Genomic DNA, 22,290 nt, shown 5'->3' with positions numbered 1-22,290 from the left:
CCTGAAGTAGATAAATAGATCAAACCCATCAAGCCACAAACTTCCTGACATTCTCCAGAAGGGGCAGCTTTTTTTCTTCCTCCAGAGCACGGAGGTTTTGGTATTAATTTGAACAGGGAGGAAAGCTGGAGTCTGATACGCAGAAACATCTAGTCAAATAAATACGTCATTAAGCTAACTAGCTACAGGATTGTCTAGCAGATGGATGACATCTTGGTTGCTAGTGGAACACTTTTCTATAGCCTTGTTTGAGGCAGACACATATGGCTCTCCCAAGCATTGATGCAAGTTCCCAGATGGACTAGATCACTGCTGACACCTTATTATAAACCCTAGAGATGAAAGAAGGGAGCACAATTTTTGAATCACAACACAGGGCTCTGAAATATTCAGACTTCCTAAAAATCAAGTCTACAACAGAATATCTCAATTTCTTTCTGTTGAAAGAAGCTACTTCAAACCAGGAACAGAAAATGGGGGGGAAATGCTTTATTAAGGATGATTAGAATAGCCTTGTGGAAACCTAAATACCGGAAGATCCTCAACATAACTGTATATCACAACTACGTACATGGAGTTACAACTATTACAGCTCTCACAATGCAAAAAACTATCTGCTGTGCAGCTGTTACTGACACCAAAGAGCTTCCATCTGGAATGTCTTGATTGGGGTGGAAGGGGAAAAAGGAAAGAGGAGGAAGCCATTTAGACATTATAGATGCATGACATCTATGAAATGTCTGTATCCTAACGGACTAAGGGGTGGGGGGGAAGAGAGAGAGAGAGAAGTATAACTGCAGGACGAACAGGAAAACTAGCAGAAATATGTGGGAGATAACAGAACCAACTGCATACAGCATTTGTTTTTTTGTAGGTGTCAGAGACACCTGAGAACATCTCAAGTACACGAGGGGACTGTGGTGTATCAAGGTCAGAAAATGGAAAAAAATATTCTTTTGACATTTTTAGACTGTGAAAAGAGACTAACCTTATCATTCAGTAAGAATTTTACTCTTCCCCTTCACCCAAACATTAAGTCTCCAAGATATCAGCAAGATGACTTATTACGTATTTCTTGCCTCTAGTATCTGCTACACCATGTAAACCAAGAAAGTTAGATCTTTAAGACTACTGTAACTCTGTGACAAAACTTCTCAATTTCAAAACCAAATCAACTCACTGACCCCAGGAATATGTTTGGAATTCTGTACACTCATGAGTCAGAGAGACGCTTAAGCTGCTAAAATCTATCTGCCTCTACTGCAGTGGCCATAAACTTAACAAGTATGCAAACATCTTGGAACCATCAGTTAAACATACAACAGATAATATATCATAACTCATCTGTCTCTTCATTTTCTAAAGGAACACTTGTGCTTTCAGTATCTTCAACCATACTATCATTTCCATGTATTGAAATCAAAGTTGCTCCCAAGTTTGCATTCACAGCTTTTAGCGGGGCTTTTATCTTCTAGGCCAACTGAAAATTCACAAGGTTTTTCTTATAAGGAAAATACAACAATCCTTGAATCATCTTATAAAATAGAATGTTTATAAATAAAGAGATAAAGGTATCCTCTTCCTCTTTAGAGAAATAATACAATCTCTATCTCCATCACATCACAGACCTCAACATCAATGTCCAGGAAAAGTCTCAATTTTGTAAGCATCACTTAGACGAGGGCACAGCTAGAACAGAATTTCCAGCTATACGAACTGCATCTGCAACTACTTTGACTGGATAGTTCCTCTTCTCTGCAATACAACTGTCCCCCTGGGGAGACAAATTCAGCTGGACAAACACAGAAAAATAAGATGACAACTATCTCCCTTCTTTCTCAGAACCTGGAAGATTATACGCTTCATCGTTCATTTTAACCTCTCAGAATATCAAAACTTCAAGATAGTCTTTCCCTTTATGTAAGTCTTCCTATGCAAGACACAGGGAAGTGCAACTTGCAAACCACTGGGTCAGGGCTGACAAGACAAAGGGTAAATTAAAGCCTTTAGGAAACACAGGCTTTGGTTCTCCTGAGGTACGCCTTCAGATGAACTCCAGACTGAAAAGAAAGGGGACGAAAGATATTAATTGGTATCCATGAAAGCGTAATGAAACACAGCTCAGGCCAGAACTAGCCACTTTCTGGGCTGCAAGAATATTTTCTAATATTATTAATTTGTCTCAAAGCCCAAAAATTTCCAGATTTCCTAACAACTGAAGGCTTCAGTTTTACAACTGTCAAATACAGGTTGGGGGAGGCGTTGTTTGTTTGTTTTGGGTTGTTTGTTTTTTCTAAGTTTTACTCTTTGGAGAACTGTCAGTTTCAGTATGTAGATAAAGAGGATCACTGCAGGTCCCCAAATCCATGGTGGGTCCATAGGGATTTCTTCGGTCCTTGACTTTGCAGCAGACTTCTCATGCAGGAAACCGCATGTTCCTAGAAACACAGTGTCCACGGTCACAAAAGAGGATCCTTGGCAGTTTAGCTCCACACTGATGACCCTGAAAACATCAGGCCTCCAGCCAGAACACAGTTCGCCAGGAATCAGAGAGGTTGTGTCTTATTTTGATTTCAGTGAAAGTATGTCAAATCAAAAATATCTGCAATGAAACATATTAATGATTCGTATTTTCTGACAAAATTATGTTCACTTGAAAGTCTGCAATTAGCTCGATCTAAGATGCCTCAATAGCATCATCACAAAAACTGATCAATAACAAGCAACGCGAAGGAAAGCTGAGATAAATCAAGTACAGTATAAAATGCTGAAGTTAAAGCATGGTAAACATCTATGTCAAGAGGCTCTCATTCATACACAGATGGTTTTAGATCACTGTAATTTAACTTATATTCTGAATGATGTTCTCCTTCAGATGTAAAATGACCTTTGATTGATTCAAGCTAAATATATAAGGCTGTTCTATATTCGACACAGCATTCACACACAAGTGTAACATACTTCAACATATACATCTTGACTCGACACTTCAAGTGATTTGCTTTGCTGTCTCCATGTAGACATGATTAAAGGCTTTTATCTCCAACCTCTAACAACATCCAGGGGAAAACAGTGAATGGGAAACGGCAGAGTCTGTAGCTGGTTGCATATTCAACTGAAGAAAGAACTCATCGTTTCAAAGGACACTTTCAGAATATCTTACACATCTAACTCCCACTCTACAATCCATAGAGGCTCTCTTTTTCCTCTCTGTATTTCTTTTAATTCCTCTTGGTTTGCTATGTTTTTAGGTTTTTTCAAGCAAAATTAAAAAGCAACATGGACCAAGTGCTTCATAACTCATTACTGTGCATTATCAGCACAAACACACATCAGCACTGTGATAGCTCTTTCTTGAAATTTACCTACTTGTCCACCCACCACCTATGAAAAAAAGGACACCTATCGACATAGATTATTGCAGCTTTTGATGTAGAAACTTTACACTATTCTGGTCATTTTCATCACAAGGCTCTAAAGATCATTAGAACACAAACAGTGACTTTAACCTTCAGCTGTGAGTTAGAATCTTCATCTCTATACCCACTGCAGGTGATTTCCTCTTGCAACTAAAGAGATGTTTATCGCCCTAACCCTTGGTACGTTAATCCAAACATTAAAAAGTGATACCACCGTTGTTATCAATCTAATCTAATGAGGCGCTGTAAGAATAAAGATATTTGTAAAGTGCTTTGATGAGAAAGCTTTGCCATAAGGTGTTAAGTAGAACAGGTCAGATAATGTACGCATTTGACAAACATTGGCAGTATTTCTGTTCATCAACAGATGGTAGCTTTTTAAATTTTTTTATTATTATAATCTATGTGAAAGTCGGCACCAAAAAGTACCTGTATTCAACATAATGCAAGCTGCTTTGATTGGATAGATACATCACATGTTCGGCTTCCCCATTAAATAAGGATAACTCATAATTTAAAACATTTAAAATGAAAATTGAGCACTTGCAAAAAGTTAATCTCAAATGTGCTGTTTCTAAAAACCTACTAGGAAGGTTATTAAAACAGTAAGAGGAACGTGAAAGGGTCACAAACACAGAAAACATCTGTGTTGGAAATATTCACAGAATCCCCTTCCTCTCCACTTCCACTATCCATACAAGTCTGGTGAGGAACCTGCACTGGCCAACAGAGGCTATTAGTCTGCCCAAATCTAGCTTTTATATGACCAGGTGCAATCTTTAACTCAGGAGTATTCTCTTATCTGCACTTTTTTTTTTTTTTTTTTTTTTTTACAAATATTTGGTTTCAGTTTGCTTAACACCAGTTAAGTGAAACCTAGAAAATCAGTCATCCATTAAGGTGAAATTATAGGAGAACACCATACACCAAATTGGTATTTCACAGAAGGTGCCAGTTCAACAGCTATGGAGATTAAGTTAGGTTATTTATAAGCATTCCTCACATCTTCTCTCCCACACCTTCTGCTATGCTCCTCAACTCTGACCCACAGGGCAAAAGCCAGGCAACTCACTTTTGTCTTACGAAAATCCCAGGCAAACCATGGGAAACATCCAGTTAAAATTCTACATAATACCCTCTACAAATTGGCATCACTAGACTCAATAACTAATGGTTAAGCAAAAGCAGAAAATGAAGCAATACCTTTTACACCCAACAGTTTAAGAAACACTGCTACATTTAGGCAATTACATACCGTACATCCCTAGCAGATATAGGACTAACAAATTCATATTAATTCTTGCTTCATGTGTCATTAACACCTAATGGAATGTTTAAAGGTGTTTACAAGTCCAAAGTAATAATGCATCACTCTTAATTAACACACACTAAAAATTTCACGGAAGTCTCAGTGGAAGAAGGTGGTTATTAAAGAGATTGCTCCATATCTCAGTCACAGACTGCCCCCTCCTTTCCCTCTATGAAATGGAGAACAAGTAGGTTACAGGTGTGAGAAACCAAAATAATAGGCTCAGCTACACAACATAAAAAGGTAATTAAAAAAGAATCACACGTTTTCCTTCTAATAATCTTTGAAACCAAGAAGAGTGGAACTTGCGTTTAAAAAACCAGAGTACCGAAGATACTTCCAAGTACCGGATGCTGAAAATTAAAGACAAAACATAGTAGCCTTATACTGACATATGCTAGATAATACTAGGTAGATGAGTCAACTCTTATTTTAGAATTCTCAGTAAAAATCTGGGTTTATCCAGAAGAAAACACCATTTCCCAGCCTTCTCTAGATGTGGGAGAGAGTCTAGATTTTACTTTATTAAGCATTAACATCTGTTCTAACAGGAACTCTAACAGAATGTTGTACTGCCCTCTAAGATCATGACTTAAATACATTCAGTGGTCAAAAACTAAGACAGAATCATCCAAACTTCACAATACTTATCACACAAACATTCAAAAAAGCGCATTCCCTAGAAGCCAGTACGTCTTTTACAGACAATTTCAGAACATAGGAACAAACTGAAATACTGAATACAAAAAGAATAGGAATCTCCAAGCTCATCTTTTACAGGCAATGGCAAGTTCGATATTGTGACTATGTTTTTTCAGAAGCAGATTGATTATCAGTTTTCAACAAAAAGGGTACCAGGGTGTTTAGCGTGGAAGAAATCAAGAGCACTAGGAGATGGAAACACAATGAAATTCCTACAGACACTTCATCAACCCAGTCCATCTCATGTGCAGTATTTGAGCAGTGTATCTTTTCTAGATGTTGTCCTGCCTTTTAGACCTAATCCTAAACACATGCTAGTTTAAAAACGTAGGTACAAATGTCCACCACTCTCACCACTTGTTTTCCCTGTCCCATAGACAGCTAGGAGTCACTGTCAACACAGACAAAACTTTGCAAAGATCCCCATACAACTGTGAAAATACCACTTGTCCTTTTTGCAACTGCAATCAGCATTAAAGTCCAATGCCTTCAGTATTTTCATTTATCATCTCATCTTAGTGAAACCAAACAGTAGCATCTGGATTACAATTTAGTCCTACCCAAAAGTACACATTAAGTAGGTTTCACTATCCTAGTCAGTAAAATTCCTTGTAAGATGAATAGTTCTCCAAAACTGTAAAATACACAACTGAAACTTATACTGAAAAGCAATTAACAAGAACATATATTTCCAAATTCAGCCATGTGCAAAAATCCTATTAGAATTATTTTGGAAAAAAAAATAAAATATGTATTTTTAGTCACGCCTATCAACCAAATGTCTATTTATAAATTTGTCTACATAGGAGTAATGCTTTCTTAACTGGGTGGAGGAGAGACTAAAGCCTGGGAAAAAATGCTGAAAATGTTAGTGCTTTACATGTCTGAAATAACATTCAATTCAGAATATAACTATGTTTGCTTAATCAGTTTCAAACTTTAAGACTAAACATTTGATTCAACACAAAACAATATACTCTGTTTCTAATGGCATTCTAATGGAAAAATGCCTCAGCTTATTATATGACTAGGGTTTTTTTTTAAACAGTCATCTAGCCATCAGAGAACCTATTACACCTGCAATTCTACTTAACATGTAGGAAAACATGCACAGCAGCATCAGGCAGAGCCACACACCATAGGTTTATGCTGAGCATAAGTATTCTTGCAGCAGTAGCTTATTTATCCCTGCCATGTAACTTTAACAGCCTTTCTGTGTGGATGCTGGCAATCACTGACTTCCACTGTCCCTTAAATTGTCTAACAACATTTTCAAATGCTTTTCAGTTTTAGCAGATAATAAAACATAAAATCACTATCATTTCCCATTCTCTTTTGGTGCTCTCCTCAAAAATTAACCCCCCTCAATCATAAATTACTTTCACAGTGAAACTATGTTCCTATGAGAACACCGCTACCTCGCTTGGGAGCATCCAGACTCCTGTGCCCAATGAGCTTTCAAAATGCAGTGGTAAGGGCTTTCTGATCAGTTTCGCTGCAAAAATGCAGACATTAAAAATAAATCATGGGTGTGGATGTGTCGCCTTCCCAGCCCCTCTCCCTACCGCACGCACTTCCACCCCCAGCTTCTTTGCTGGTTTTCATGCAGATTTGTGCCAGACATTCGGCATCCTCATTAAGTGGTGTCTGGCAACCTGCCTAAGTTTTAGTGGGTTCTGGGAATGCCAATATATTAACCAGAGGACTTTTTGCATACCCTAGGAGAGATTTTATTCTAGAAAAGTCAACCATTTGGCACAAAGAAAACTTACTTCAAATCTAAGAAAGCTCTCCATCGGCAATAAGAAGAGAAACTGCATTTAAATTGTTCTTAATTTCTGCCTCCTATCCGAAAGAAGTCTAATGTAGAGCAGGATTGTCCAAACACAGTTTAAAAGGTGAGAGCGCTGCCTGTAGTAGGATTTTAGAGAAAAAGAAGGCAGATATGAACAACACAGACACAGCACAACATCAAGAAAATTATTCATTTTCATTCCCTTGTCTCTTATGACCATAATAACCTTAATTGGAAAGATTAAATTTATCCATTATTATGCCAAGTAATAATGAATGGAGATCTGGGTACATGCAAATTTCCATTGGTTAACTAAACAATAAGAAAAAACATTTAGTAAAACTCATATACATTTATCATATATATATCGTATACATATATCGTATATATCATCTACATGCAAATATGCTAAATCAAAGCATACACTACTGAAATGCTTATATTAAATAAATAGATGATGAATGCAGAGACATTTTGCCAGCATGAAGTACAGAACATGCTACAATGTTGTGATCACCCTTATTCACCTCTAAGCATTCTTTCTACCACAGTCCCCTTACAGTTACTATTACTCAACTGACAGTCTCAGGAGTAAGCAAACAAAACTCATCTCTTAAATAAAAAACTTAAATTTATCTTTTAAATACAAGGTTCAGAAGAACACAATGGAAAAAAAAGGTCAATAGTTTTCCAATACTGGAATATTCCTCCTGTACAGCACATAGAAAAAGTTAAACTGCATTGGACAAATATGTTATTATTTCATTCTGAGACTGTTTCTGCAGACTTCTACATCTAGTGAATCCCATTCATTTCAATAAGTTATTCGGGTAATCTGCTATAATTTAGGTATCGCTATCTATTATTATTAGAAATTGCTTCAAACTCACATTTACTTCAAACTCATCATCTTGGTTTGTCCAAAAAATTGCTGCCTTCCTGACAGCAGCTCCAAAATGTCGCAATCCCTTTATAATGACCAATCAGCACCAGAGATTTAACAAGAATAAATTAAAATCAAGTCAATTTAAATGCTTTAATGTACATATTAAAGTCTGACAAAAATAAGATTGTGTTTGGTGGGAAAGAAGTTTTTAGCTATGTAGGCTGCCTTTGCTTAGATATCAACCTTCCAGGCAAGACAGCTATTCTTAAAAATAGCTGTCAACTGAGAAAAGAAAATGTGTATGTATGAATCATTTCACTACAGGGTTGGATTCCCAGCAACTGATGCACCACTGTTCTGGCATCAGTGCCTTTAACGAGCAGCTGATACTAGCTTGGTGCCATTGAAGAATTTCACGGTTACCACAGAACCAATCTGCAGAAAAATTCATCTCTAAACTCCTAGAAGTATTTGTATTCCATAACTGGCAATTCACTTGCAAAGAGCTGTTTTAAGCTATTAGAAATTCCAGACAGAAAAAAAAAAAACCCAAACTTTTCTAAGACCGCTCACAAGTTAAATGCAACAACGATTCCTGCCCATGCAAGAGTTGGTGGGCAAGCATCCACTTTTTAACACTTCATTCCTCTTAAAGATGATATTGAGTTAAATTATTGGTAAGATACCTTTCTATTATTTCAATAATCATTTACTTCTTTCTGGCACATCACATCCTGAAAGTGTTCCAAATTATTTTAAACAGCATCACTTAAATGCAACCAGTTCTTGGTGGACGGGCAGCAGCCACTAGACAGAGTACGGCAGGGCAGCTGTGAAAAAGAAGACTACATTTTGGTCAATAAAGTCAGAGAGGAAACTTCTCTCTCTCCTCCCCTTCCCACTCCACCGCAAAAAAACATGGTACTTTCACTGCACAGGAAACTAACAACTCATCTTTTCAAGTCTCACCTTCAATGTCCTATGCAGAGAAAGTGGCATTTTATCTACATCAAAATAACAAAGGGACAGGTTAGTTCTACATTCTGAGATTAAGCTACTGTTCAATAGTTTTAAGTTTACCAAACTTAATACAACTGTGCCTCAATTCTGAATCCCAATTTCTTTCTACTTCTCCAAGTTTTCTTGTAACAAGTCTAAGATGCTGAAGACTGAATTCAAACTTCATAGTCAAATGCTGCCTACTGCCTGCAATGCTTCAATCAACATAAACCAATGGTCTGAAATACACTGTCTCACATTGTTAACTCATTCTGTGTTACACATTTATCATCATTTAGGCCCGCACAAGCAATCTGAATTTACTGGAGAATACTGATATGCCTTATGTGTATGCAACAATCACCTTCATGTACCTAAGAATCATAATTAAACACGCTACTATAGACACAGAATATATTAAAAGATGTATTTTTCCTTCTGTATGTAACTGCATATAGTTGATGCCTTCCAATTTAAGTTCTCCTCATGCTAGTCACTTTATGCAACACGGTAACTTAATGCCTGGAACTAAAACATGAGTACAGATATAGATGTTCAGAGTACCATCACTATTTCAGCTAATGCAGACAACGGGATGTTGCTTAGGCTGCTTCCCACTAGCGCACTGGTTTTTCAGCAAAACTTGCCCTTCTATTTACAGGCATGAAGCCATAATATTTATATTCTCATTAGTGGATCCATACACATGTGCACCACACACACAGTTATTCAACTCCACTCAACAGTGCATCATACGTTATTTAAACAACTCTGTATTGCTGCAAAGAGTAGATTTCTTAAAACATTACCCAAGAAATGAAATTGTAAGGAAGAATAAAAGTTTGGTCTAACCAACAATACTCAGGGGTTGAAGGATGAAAACCAAAAGACACTCTCCAGAAAGGAACACTGCTGTATTTATGCAGCATCTGCGTTCTTACCTCACCTATGCCTACCAGTAATTGCCCCCTGGGCTTTCTTACTGGCAAAAACGTTCTCCCTTTTTGGCTAACCTCAGATGTACAATGCTGCATACAATTCACTCTTCATGGTGATGCACCTTTCCAGTCCACAAACATTTTAATGCAAGTTTTTTGTTTCTAAGAACAGAAAAATCTCTTGAGAGTTTTCCTTCCTGACAAGATGACGCTGGTGTCTTAGATCAATAAACTTTCATAACACCAAACATTATTTCTAGTGCTATATAATTATTCACCAGATTTCTGTTCTCTTGCACAACCACCAATTGCTACTCAGAAAAGGCTCTGAACAATACAGTCCCACTAAAACCTTTATTGTTCTAAGTGTTCATTTAAGATTAAAAAAAAAAAAAATAGTTTTGCATTTTGCCTGCTTCCTGTTTATTCTTTAGTCAATTTAAACCTACACACAACGGTCTGTTTGTCTCTTCAGCAAGTATCGAATCATAACCGACCGCATAACTACCTACCCACCCACACGATGGAAAACCTGGCACACCATTCAGAAATTTGGGATGCACATATTCAACACAAACGATGCAAGCGGGCATCAGATACGGATCGGCAAAGCTAGACTTCGCCTAATAAACTTTTTAATAAAAAAACATAATAAACATAAGGCGCTTCATTAAATATAGGTCATTTCTGCGTGAGCCCGGCAGCCACACTGCTGCTTTTGCTGCCTGTAAAAGTTGCCTGCCTTGGAGCCGCTGCTCTCCCAGCTCGGACATCCCCGCTGGGCTCTCCCCCCGCCTCCGGCGGGGCCGGGCGGGACGCAGCGTGCCGGGGCCGTTCCGCCGGTGCTGCCTTACACCGATCCTGAGGGGAGGTGAGCGTCGTCCAGACGGAGCTGGAAGTATCTGACTTGGGAGCAGCCGGAGAGGACGTGCCGCCCAACCCTCCCTCTTCCCCGGCGCCCTCCCCGCCGCCGCCGCCGCCTCCCCTGCCGAGCTCCGGCTCTCCCCGCAGGGCTGCCGGTCCGGCTTCTCCCCCGGCCAGGCGGGGCAGCAGGGAGGCGGCGGGGCACCCAGGCCGCCCCCACACACCCCCCCCCGCTAGCGGCGTTACCTGTCACCGCCAACGGCCGCCCGACGCCCCCTCAACGCCTCACCTGAGGGGGAGAAAGGCGGGCGCGGAGGGACGCGCTCACCCCGGCCCCGGGGGGGGGCCAGGGGCACCCGGCGCCGCCGGAGACCCCGGCAGCCGCCGCCTCGTCCCCTCCGCAGACCTTCAAACTCGGGGCCTCCCCGCACTTTCCCCGTCAGTTTCCGCCGCGGCGACACCTCCCCCCCGAAGCCCGTTCCCCGGCCGCGCTCACTCACCTCCCCCCCCGGCCCCCCGCCGCTCTCCTCAGCGGCCGGGCTGGCCTCCTCCTCCTCCTCCTCCTCCTCCTCCTCCTCCGGAGCGGACGGGGCGCCTCGCCGCCTCCCCCTGCCTGTCTCCGGCAGCCTCTCTCCCTGCGCTGAAGCTCTGCCTGCCTCCAACTCATCCCCAGCCTCCCCCCCCCTCCCCTCCCTCCCTCCCTCCCCGCCCTGCCCGCTCCGCTGGCTGCCGCCTGTCTGCAGCGAGTCTGGCTCCGGCGGACGGGGGGGGGGAGGCGGGGGGGGGGGGGGGGGGGAGAGGGAGCGGGGGGAGGGGCGTCCGCCCCTCCCCCCGCTCCCTCTCCCCCCCCCCCTCCCCCCCGCCTCCCCCCCCAGCCGCGCAGCCCACAGTGACACCTGCCGGGCGACAGGGATCCTTGCCACGTGCAAGGGGGACATCCCTAAATCCCTAAAACTTCTGCCAAGGATAATCACCCAGCGAGTAAAATACAACGTACCTCTCGAATGGGGGCGGGGGGGGGGGGGGGGGGGGGGAAGAAGTAAAAAATACGGGGGTATTTTGGGGCGTGTAGGAGGGAGGGGAGAGGGAGGAAAAAAAAAAAAAAAAAAAAGCAGTGAAGATGTAAGAGGCTCATGCGCGTGCTCGGAAATGTATGGATTCATGCCTGGGAAGGGAAAAGGCAGAAAACAGCCTTGTTCCTAGCCGAGACATCCCTGATATCCCTGGAAGAGACAGTCTGCAACCTAATACACTGGCACCTGCCAGACGACAATTCCTCATATATATATAAGAAAATATATTAAATATATAAAAATTCCTTTACCTTTTAATCACCAAAACTACCATTACAAGTTCTGTGCAGTGTCTGGCTCCACTTAAACAGCCCTGAAGAATGTCAGTATTTCCCAAGCTTGGAGAGAAACAGCCTGAGGAGTGTTAACGTTTATCCCCTGATAAAGTTACAAATCATAGATTTTGGAGAATCCCAGACAGAGTTCGGTTATATGAAGAAACTCAAAAAAAAAAACAAACAAAAACCAAACATAACCACCCAATCTATCTCTTCAGTGAAAGCAATACTCACACTATCACAGTACTGGGTTTTCATATCCATGAGGTCGCACTGGTATCCCGACAGTTTGTTTCCTGGATAAGTAAGAGAAAGTTCTTATAATTGATTTAAGGTATAGGCAGATCTGTTTTTCTTTATTTTCTTCATCCTCCACTCTAAAGCTAGTAATGATATAGTTAATATTTGGACTGTTGTCAGTTTTGTTTGGGGTTTTTTGTTGTTTTCGTTTTGGGGTTGTTTTTTTGGGCTTGGTTTTTGTTTGTTGGGGTATTTTTGTTTTTTGGTTTTTTTTACTACTTTATCATTCATCTGGTGACTCCAGTGTTACTGGTAGACAGCACGGTGCTGCGTTCCTACGTATGTAGCTTAACAGCAGGAGCAGCCACTCACCGTGCCATGTCCAGAACCCCAAAATGAGAACTAAAGAAACCTGGGAGACAGGTTCTCTGCTGACTCAGTAAAAAACACTCGGCCCAATCGTGCTATTAGATATGGCAGGAGATACACAACTTGGTGGAGCACGTGGTCCAAGTGTCCATATCCATCACCCCTGGTAGGTAGGACCCCTTCTCTGGGCTTGTTACATACGTTGTCACTGCTATCGCCTCTTCCTTCCCAGTCTCCACAAGACATGCCACACTGCTAGGGAGGAAGCCCATGGCGAAAGCAAGTATTCGAACAATTAGACTGAAAGGAACAAATTTGAATCCAGGGACATAATGGCTGGTGGGTTTAGTTACTGGTGACTCATCTTGTTTCCCACCAGGAAGCCACAGATCAGTGTATTTCAAATATTACTGATTCCTGATATCTGTTATGCTGAGAGAACCAGGAGGAAGAAATTAAAAACATTCAAACCGCAGATTAGAACACAGCCAAATAACATACGGGCACATGTAATAAGCCAGTCTTACTAAACTACACATAAAAAAGCATGCTACAAATCAAAACACCACCTAAAACTAATTAGAAGAGGATTCGGTAGTTTTTTACCCAAGAGGTCATCCAGATTCAGCTCCCAGTTGTCCACCGTGTAAGTACCACTCATAATCCTAACCTGCTGCTGTTTCATAAAAAAAAAAAAAAAATGGTAACCTTACTGGCACCCAGCAGTACACAGGAACAGAAAAACCTGCAACATGCTACCTTCCGAAGGACACCACTCAATCAAGGCCCTGGGGTGGGGAGTGGGTTTTGGTGGTTTGGCACTTTTTTTGTTGTTGGTGATTTGGTTTTTTTATCATGACAGAAGCTAATGAGGGAAGACATTACGACAGAGAAAGAGGTGACAACTCTCCCTCACTGAAGCCAGCAAGTTATATTCTTTCTCTTGGATGATTCCCAAGGAGGTCATTCTTTCCAAGGGCTCCCACTCTCCTTTCTGATTAGACTAACAAGAGTACGTCAGGGAAGGAAGTTTCTGCATTAGGTGATTTATGGAACCAATGGCAAGCAATCAAATCTCCTCAGAATTTTAAAAATTAGTAACATACAAAAAACATACCACAAACTTCCCATAATGCTTTTGGCCATTTCAAAGGAAAAAGGTCTATCAAATGTTTTAATAAAAGATTCCGAAATTTTCCAGAGGGGTTCAAGATCTTAATGCAAATTCTAATGTTTCAGCCATGGAGGGGTGGAGGCCTCAAGCCTGCGCTGAGCTTCACGAGTAGGTGCAAGGCCTTGACACGCACCTCAATGCCCCGACACGCACCTCAATGCCCCAGCAGGTGTGCGCAGATGGACTTGTGGGGTCTCTTGACCACACACAGGGTTCCAGGACCCAGACTGTATTTCCAACAGGGTGTTACAGTGATATGGAATTGTGTCGCTCCAGTGACTGTGCCCTCACAGAGAAGGACCACTTGTTATGTAGGTGGTAGGTATTAAAGCAATGATGGGGGGAAAAAAGTACGTAAGGACATAAGGAAGGCAGCACAGAAAGATTACATACAACATTTTGCTGCTATACAAAATTCTCTGTTTTTTCTAGTGATTCACTGAAATTAGACTCCAGCTAGTTTGTTGTTCACGGGTAGTGTGCGCACACGCACTCGTTCTACAATGTGTTGTTCCTCTGACAATTCCACCCATACACCTGCAGACCCCTCCGCTAGATATCAATCTCTGTCTTAGATAATCGCACAAATCTTAAGAGATGCTTTGCTTTCCTTGTCATGATGGACATAACTAAAAGGGGTTTTGCGCTAAATAAAATCCAACGTCGGACTGGAAACTTAGCAAGCACTATAAATACCTGTATTGCATCCTCAGGTTTTAACAATACGGTAACATTACAGAGCATCCATTTTTTTGTTCTCGACAATAAAAAGGCTTGGAAAGGACATCGCTACACAAAGTACTATGGAGACCGGCAATCTGCTGAGTCTGATTCCAGTCAGACTGGAACTCTCTCAACTACTGTATACAGTAAGGAATCTAAGAGCTCGGGAAAGGCATAGCAAAAAAAGTCTCAGTTGGACCCACATTCTGTATCTCTTATTGAAATTTCAAAAACTGTACTGTTGGTCATGATGACATTTCTAGAAGACAGCACTAAGGCACTGATGAATTTGGAGCTTGTAAAAAACCGTGGATGAAAAGCTCTGGCCATTCTTACTGTCTCAGAATTTATACAACTGACATACACTTAAGGGAACTGGCACCTCCAAGACTCTCCAAACTATAATGGCAGTAACACCCTCTTTTTCCTAAAAGGCGGCCTAATGCAAAAAAACCTCCACTGGCAATGCGTAGATCAGGTTGCCAGGTCTACCTTTAGATTCTGATAAATCAGCCAAGAAAGCTATGATGTGGAAACCCCCTGCAAGGAACCAAGTGAAATGGATTGGAATCAGATCGCATCACAAACTACCAAATACCACAGACACTACCACAATAAATACAGAAGTTACACTCCCCGTTAAGAGCAGCTGGATGGCTGAACAGCAATCAAATAGAGTTCTGTATCAACATCGTATTATATAGAATCAATAATGTATGTAGCAATTAGACAATATTTGATCATCAAATAAGAAGCAAATTCTTGTCTTAACGTGGCCATTCTTTTTATAAAAGGACCTCAAATAATTTTTCTTGGAGTTAGCAGATCCTTATGGATGTACCACATGTCTTATGAGGTAGCACAGACTGAAAGAATGGAATCCTAACCTGAAACAGAGTTTTTCTTTTTGACAGCATTGCTTTAAAATAAAGATGGCAACAACAGTTTTGAACTGATTCCCTGACTTGGAAGTATTTGTAATACTAAACTGTCTGGTTTGCTGAAATGTCGATAGCACTACTACCACATTAAAATAGAAAGACATTTAGTAATTTCTATATGCTTTCACATCCATTTATCTGCTTTACAAATTAGTAATTTTCTTTCAGATCGAGAAAAATGAGAAATAATAAATAAAATAATAAAATAAAAAATAATAAGAAAAATAAAGTCTTTGCTATATGAAAGATACAAGATTTTTGTTTATAATAAATTTTCTCGAATATGTTTTCATTTTCATTCCCAAGTCTCAGATTGATTTGTGTTGGAGGACAAGCCTTAGTATTTCCATGATACAGACAGAGAATCTAAGTCATAAAAGAAATACGATTTTCCCTAAGAATGTACTATGACAAAAGGCAGAATTGGGAACTGATCCAAATTCTGTTTTTTTTTTTCTACAGCATTCTCTCTACCGAACCACAAAGCAGCTATTCACTGCTTGTTATTCTACAATTTTTGATTTTTAAAGTATAATCAAACCCCTCTTTTTCTTCAAAAACATAGCCAGAATTACTTTCATAGCTACCAGTCCTACTGTGCTGGTTTATGTTAGTTGTGAGGGAAGTAATTAGTTTGCAAAGCACTTTTAAATTAAAGAATTGCCAAATATTGTTGGACAAGATCCTAACTGTCTTCAGGTCCATGTCAGAAAACCCACCGACTTCAGTAGGACCAGGGTCAGACTCATTTTGCACACACAGACACAAACACCTATAGAAAAAGTATTCGATAAAGAATGGGGTGCCTATCTATGACCCAGAATAAAGCCATGACCCAGAAACTCCAAAACTTTGGATAGTCTTACATGAAAAGAAGAAAGTCCTGTGAGAAGGATGCGCAATAGAACTGATTATCAATAACAGCATCATCCTCTTACGCTTACCTGTAACGGGAGAATCAGTATTGTAATCTATAAGCTTCTGTCTTTTCTGATGACTAATATAATCTTTCCTATTCAGCTCACCATACTCCTAGCTTTCAGATTCTTCCAAATAACTTGACACATCCACATGTGTTTAAAAGCTACTCTATTCTGCTTCTTGAAGGCTTCACAGAATAATTGTATCTTTCTATTTGCTCATCCCTCATTTTTGCAATAAGGAACCATCTTCACTGTGTACCTGGTACAGCAAAGCACTTGGTCAATGCTTAAACTTTAAAACATAATTGCCTTCATTTTAAGAACCCTACATTGCAATAGATTTCTTTTAGTTCTGACCTTCAACTCTCCCCAAGAATAAAGCTCGAGAGATCTGAGAAGTTCCCAGTGTCCCCTTACTACAACTACTTCTTTTCGCTTTCTCCTTCCCCACCCACCCTGCTTTTGGACTCCTTTTAAATTAGAGCCTTTGCATTAATGCAGCACTGAAAAATCTGAAGGCTTTACTATGATGGAAGACAATTAAAATTAAGGCAAATAGGTTGGACAGATTACACCACTCAAATTGCATACACTGTCATGTGAGTAGTAGCTGAGTGTTTTTCATGCCCAAGAGGTGACTCTACATCACCTTCAGGTATCCCAGGCTAACGCTGCCCACTGAATCCAACACCTGTATTGTCCAGAATGCCGACAAGTGGAACCTGCTGCTGACCATATGCCTGCTTTGCTTCATCTGCTGCTGTGACCAAATGCATTTTTTCACATCTGGAAAAGTGTTTCTACAATCGCTTACTGAAATACTGCAAATAAGAGTATTATTCCTTTCTAGCTTGCTCCTCCCAAAGGGATCTTAGGAGCTGTCTCTTTGCTCTTTCATGTGAAATGTATCCTAGTGACTTTTTTTTTTTTATCCTCCCCACTGCTTTTGAAGGTCATCTGTAATATATTTTTAATATTGAAAATCTACATAGCATACAGTTGTTTAACACCTTCCATTAAAGGCTCTCAAAGCATTTTGTTGTCACTAATCAGTTCAATCTCACCAACCCAGACGTACACAAGCATTATTTTATTCCTATTCTACAGACAAGAAAACAACTACAGAGAAGGCTGAGTGGCAGAATTCATTCCTGCATTCAAACTCCAACCACTAGATCACAAACAGCTTGATAAAAGACAAATCCTTCTCTAATGTTCAGACCTGTACGACTGTATTAACAGGAGTTCCTCCAATAACTTGCTGTCTCTTCTCTCAGATACTTCCTTAGCTACTCATTTATTTATAAGCAGACTACCTACAGATCTTAACATACCTTACAGACACCAAGAACAAAGGCCAATACAAAAAAAGCTGTTAAAAGGGATCCTTCCCAGTTACTTTAGCATCAGTATAACAAGTTGCAAGAACACAAGATACATTAAAATGATAGATTTTTACATCTTTCTACTTTAACACACTGACTGTTCCTTTGGCTGGCATCTTCAGCACTCTTCACTGACAGATGAACCACTTTAAACAAGACACTACTAGACAAATATATTCAAAATTTGTGGGAAAAAAAAAAATGTTTCTACATCTCTAAATTTTAACTCCAGAGCAATATATCATTATTATAGGTACCATCCTAACAGGTCATTCACATAGCTCTCTAGTTAGTGCTAAAGTACCAAGATGTGCCGTGTTGTGAAAATGATATCCTGACGCAGAGTTTAACATAATGAGATGTAAGAAAAAACACTGTATTTCTCTTTCAAATCTAAGCAGTAAAAAAGTACTTTGTTCAAAGATAGTCTTCTGCAACAGATTAGAAAGACTATGCATTACACACTGTATAACACAGACTTTCACAAGTAAAAATGGAAAGTTTTCCTAGGTTAGGAAACTATTTACACAATAGGTAGTGATGCCATACACTAAATTCTGAGGGGTTTTTTAAATGTTAAGTGAAAGGATGGATTGTAATCCTAACATTGAAAAACTCCCATTGTCAATTAATCCAACTGCAGAAATTCTTCTGAGACAATATCATCATTTGCAGAAATATGAGTCAGTTTACACTGTGTCATTAACCTCTATTTTTCTTCATTTTCTGTTGTTACATGTTATTGTTTCTACAGTAGTTGTCCCTTCGTTGCACGGAATGGAGACTGCCCAAAGGATGAATCAGGAATACATATGGAAAGAAGTTCCCCTTGGTAGAAGCTCTGCCATACCTGTGCAGATTAGCATCTTGCTCTTGTTTAGTATCATATTCACTATGCCACACTCTAACAGTAGGAATTAATGAACAAATTGTCACAAGTTAAGCAAGGATGTCAAATTTGCTACAAACCAGTTAATCTGCAATTATTTTTCTATAAAACGTATGCTCTGCCCCAGTAACGCATGCAAAAGAAGTTGGTCTTTAACCAAGAAAATAAGTGGCTTTGAATTAGTTCATATTGACCTGACAATAACAATTTGCATGCAGGCAGTTAACGCAAAACGACTGACTCGGAGTAATTTACTTAGAATAAGGAGTTAGAGACCGAGCAGGTTATTCGTGTATGCGTGCACTCAATATACATGCACTTACATTATATCAGACAGTCTGGCAACATTTTTATAAAATACGGCCACACCTATATCTTATGCCAATCTAAGTTGAACTGTTTCCAGAAAATTTCACTTCTTCAAGCTATGTCTTCCTGGCAAGATGACAAATGTGTGAAATAATCTTTTTCTTCCTCAAACTTGAGACTTTTCACCAGTGTGCATACACGGGCAAATAAATACCTGCTTATGGGTTATTTTTAGCTATGCCATTCACAGCTTTTTAGCATGTAACTATCCCAAAACTTGACAACGGTAAGGCAATAAAGCCTGCTCCTGCTCACAGGTATTAGAACTATCTTAGTGTTTATTTTTGTTTGATCTTTGTTTTTACAGTGCTATTTATTTATTTCTCTGCTGTACTCCATTTGATATCCTGAAAGCATGGGAGATGAGCAACAACAAAACCTGAATTCCACCACAGGCGGTGAGGCCACGCAGAGACCTCAGAGCCTCCCCAGGGAAACAAACACAACGTTATCTCTCCAAAGCCCTCTCTCCCTCCAAATATCTGCCCTTCTGCTGGGGACAAGGCGGCAGAGCAAAGAAGATATTGTTCTGTTCAACCCCATTCCTGGCACCGCAGCCCAACAAGCGGCATGGAAATCTTGGCAGGGAACATCAGGGCTTGGAGGGTTTGAACAGTTGCATGGGGCATTCAGCCAGAGGCTGCACAGCTGCTGCTGGAAGAGGCTCCGAGCCACCCTCTCACCTACTGGGCTTCTCTGGTTTCACAGACCCCTCACCCCTACAGCGAAGGTTGTAGTAATTTCAAGGAGACTTCTCCCCATCCACGAGTCCTCCTTATCAATTGGTACAGACTCCACTCAGTAGTTAACTGCAACGATCCAGGCATAGGCTAGATGCTGAGTTCACTTAAAGAAGCCTGTGAGAGCGTCAGAATCGCACCTGCCACCAGAAATAAAACCAAAACTGCTTTGGAGTCAGTATAGCTGTGATTTGTCTGTTCTTAAAGAGAATTACACGAGGATAGGAATTTATTTGTCAGTGGGCAGCCTCAGCTTTGTACCAGACATATGATTTTATATGAAATCCAGATGCCATTTAGAACAGTGTCAAAAGTCAGACTAAAATTAGCGTTCATCGAAAAACTTTTCTGGAGAAAAAAAAATATGCTCTGCAGCTTAAAGAATTGTGAAAGTATCTCAGACTCATGTATTTCTCTTAGCAATGTCATTGGGTTTTCTCTCATACAAACATATAAGCCTAAAGAATCAGGAGTGGAAATACTTTCCATGTTTCTGTTTGGATATGGCTCATAACTCAGGATCAGTTCATGAGTCTCAGTGGTTCCCCCAGAGCACAGAGCTGTTCATCACTACAGTTTGATTTACATGCACGGTATCTACCTACATGGAAACTCCTGATACACTGGAAAAGACCAAGATGGGTTTTCTGCATTTGTTTAGCAAACAAATGAAATTACTTTCAACAGTCTTAGGTTTTCTTAGGCAATATTAGAACTGCCTGCACACTACTCTACGAGGAAGCACAAGCAGGGAAAAAAAACCCAAACCAACAAACATCACTTATTTGGTTTTGAGACAGCCACCCCAAAGCTCTACCTACCGCTCTACAGAGTGAGCTCACCTTCATGCCATGCTGTGCCTACCCAAATTGTAGCAGTCACCCACTTCCACCGAATAAAATGGTGCTTTATTTGCAAAGATTTAAAGAAAGCTTTCTTTGTGCATGAAAGATCTCTATTCTTTTCAGCAAAAGGCATGATCTCATCATTCTGATATAATTGTCCCATTAATTGTGTGAAAGAAACATTGCATTGCCACAGCTGAGACAGATCACTCTAGAAGGTGAATCTGGGAGTATAGAGGGATGTTTACAATTTACCTCATCAACAGGAAGAAGAATGTGTGCCATTTAGCTATTCCCTAAGAATGAGAATGAAAGCAAAATCAGCACAGGACTAGGCTGACATCAAGATGCCATTCAAAGAGCCCCAACAACGTCTCAGCCTCATAATAAGCCTTTTACGATCAGTTGGCCCCCAGGTGTCTTGCAAAATTCCACCTCAGAAAGGGATTAAAGATGTCTTTTAGCCAGGAACATTCAGTTGCACCTTCAGGAACAACTGTTTATTTTAATGGTTGGTATTGTCTGCTGCATGGTCATCTTTAAGTTCTGGAAAAGCATACTATACATAGCTTTTTTTTCAATTGCAGGTTTTCAATTAAAAATTGTTTAATTTCTAAGTCACAGCAAGACAAATTTCAGAAAGAGAATGGTATTATTACAGTTGATTTGTCTTTATTTTTTTTAGAAGAAAACATTGTGGTCATACAATAAATAAATTTGTTGTAATAGATATTACCACTTTTAAAACAGTTTTTGAGCTAGTGACTTCCTTCCTTCCAGAGTTCTAAACAAAGAAGTAAGAGAGATGTCAGATACAATAGCTGTATGAAAGAATTCAGCAACTAAACGCTTACTCTTGAACTGACATGAGTATTTGAGTCATTTCTAAAACAAACATCACAAGAGTTGGCTACAATGGAAACATGTTACACCTCAGTGCTTTGAGAGTTTGTATTTATCAAGACTGACAATCTCCAGAAGCTTGATGGTGAAACAGCAGTACTCATCTGGATGGATGGATGCTGCATCAAACGGGGAGCATGTTCTCTAAATCCCACTAAGAAGCCTGAAGTCCTTGTGATTATACACTGTTCTTGGTGCTTAAAGCCAGAGATTCAGGAATGTGGAGTTACGAGATTATGCCCATACCCTAATTGCTACAGAAGGCAAGACCAAGTAAAACACTTATCTCCACCACAGGTCCTCTACTTTTCTCAGTTGCATGCAGTAATGTGCATCAACACTTTCTATGCCAGAAGAGGTGAATGGACTTTTCACTTTCCCTCCAGCTCACACTCGTGGCCCTAGGATTGCAGTCCTGCCCTTGTACTCCCACCTCTTCCAATCGTATTGCATCTAAAAGATTGGGTTTGCCAGTTCTGTTTCAGAGTTGGGTGTCTGACACACCTGCCTCTACAGACACGGCTGT

At 40.3% G+C, this 22,290-nt stretch overlaps 1 protein-coding gene across 2 annotated transcripts in view; it reads right to left on the bottom strand.

Moving 5' to 3' along the window:
- LDLRAD4 (low density lipoprotein receptor class A domain containing 4) overlaps window positions 1–11,508 on the bottom strand; it is a 298,353-nt gene extending 286,845 nt beyond the window's left edge. Inside the window, exon 1 of one of the 2 annotated variants that reach the window (XM_054190618.1) lies at window positions 11,413–11,508. The gene's annotated coding sequence lies outside the window, so the exon portion shown is untranslated. Of the gene's footprint in view, window positions 1–7,202; window positions 7,344–11,412 lie in introns of those variants that run through there. The other variant, XM_054190617.1, reaches the window with a different exon arrangement.
- Window positions 11,509–22,290: the final 10,782 nt, after the last annotated feature.

Source organism: Rissa tridactyla, chromosome 2, assembly GCF_028500815.1.
Source record: "Rissa tridactyla isolate bRisTri1 chromosome 2, bRisTri1.patW.cur.20221130, whole genome shotgun sequence".
Lineage (NCBI taxonomy): Eukaryota > Metazoa > Chordata > Aves > Charadriiformes > Laridae > Rissa > Rissa tridactyla.
Note: the sequence above shows the minus strand (reverse complement) of the source record. Positions and strands in the feature narration are given on the sequence as shown.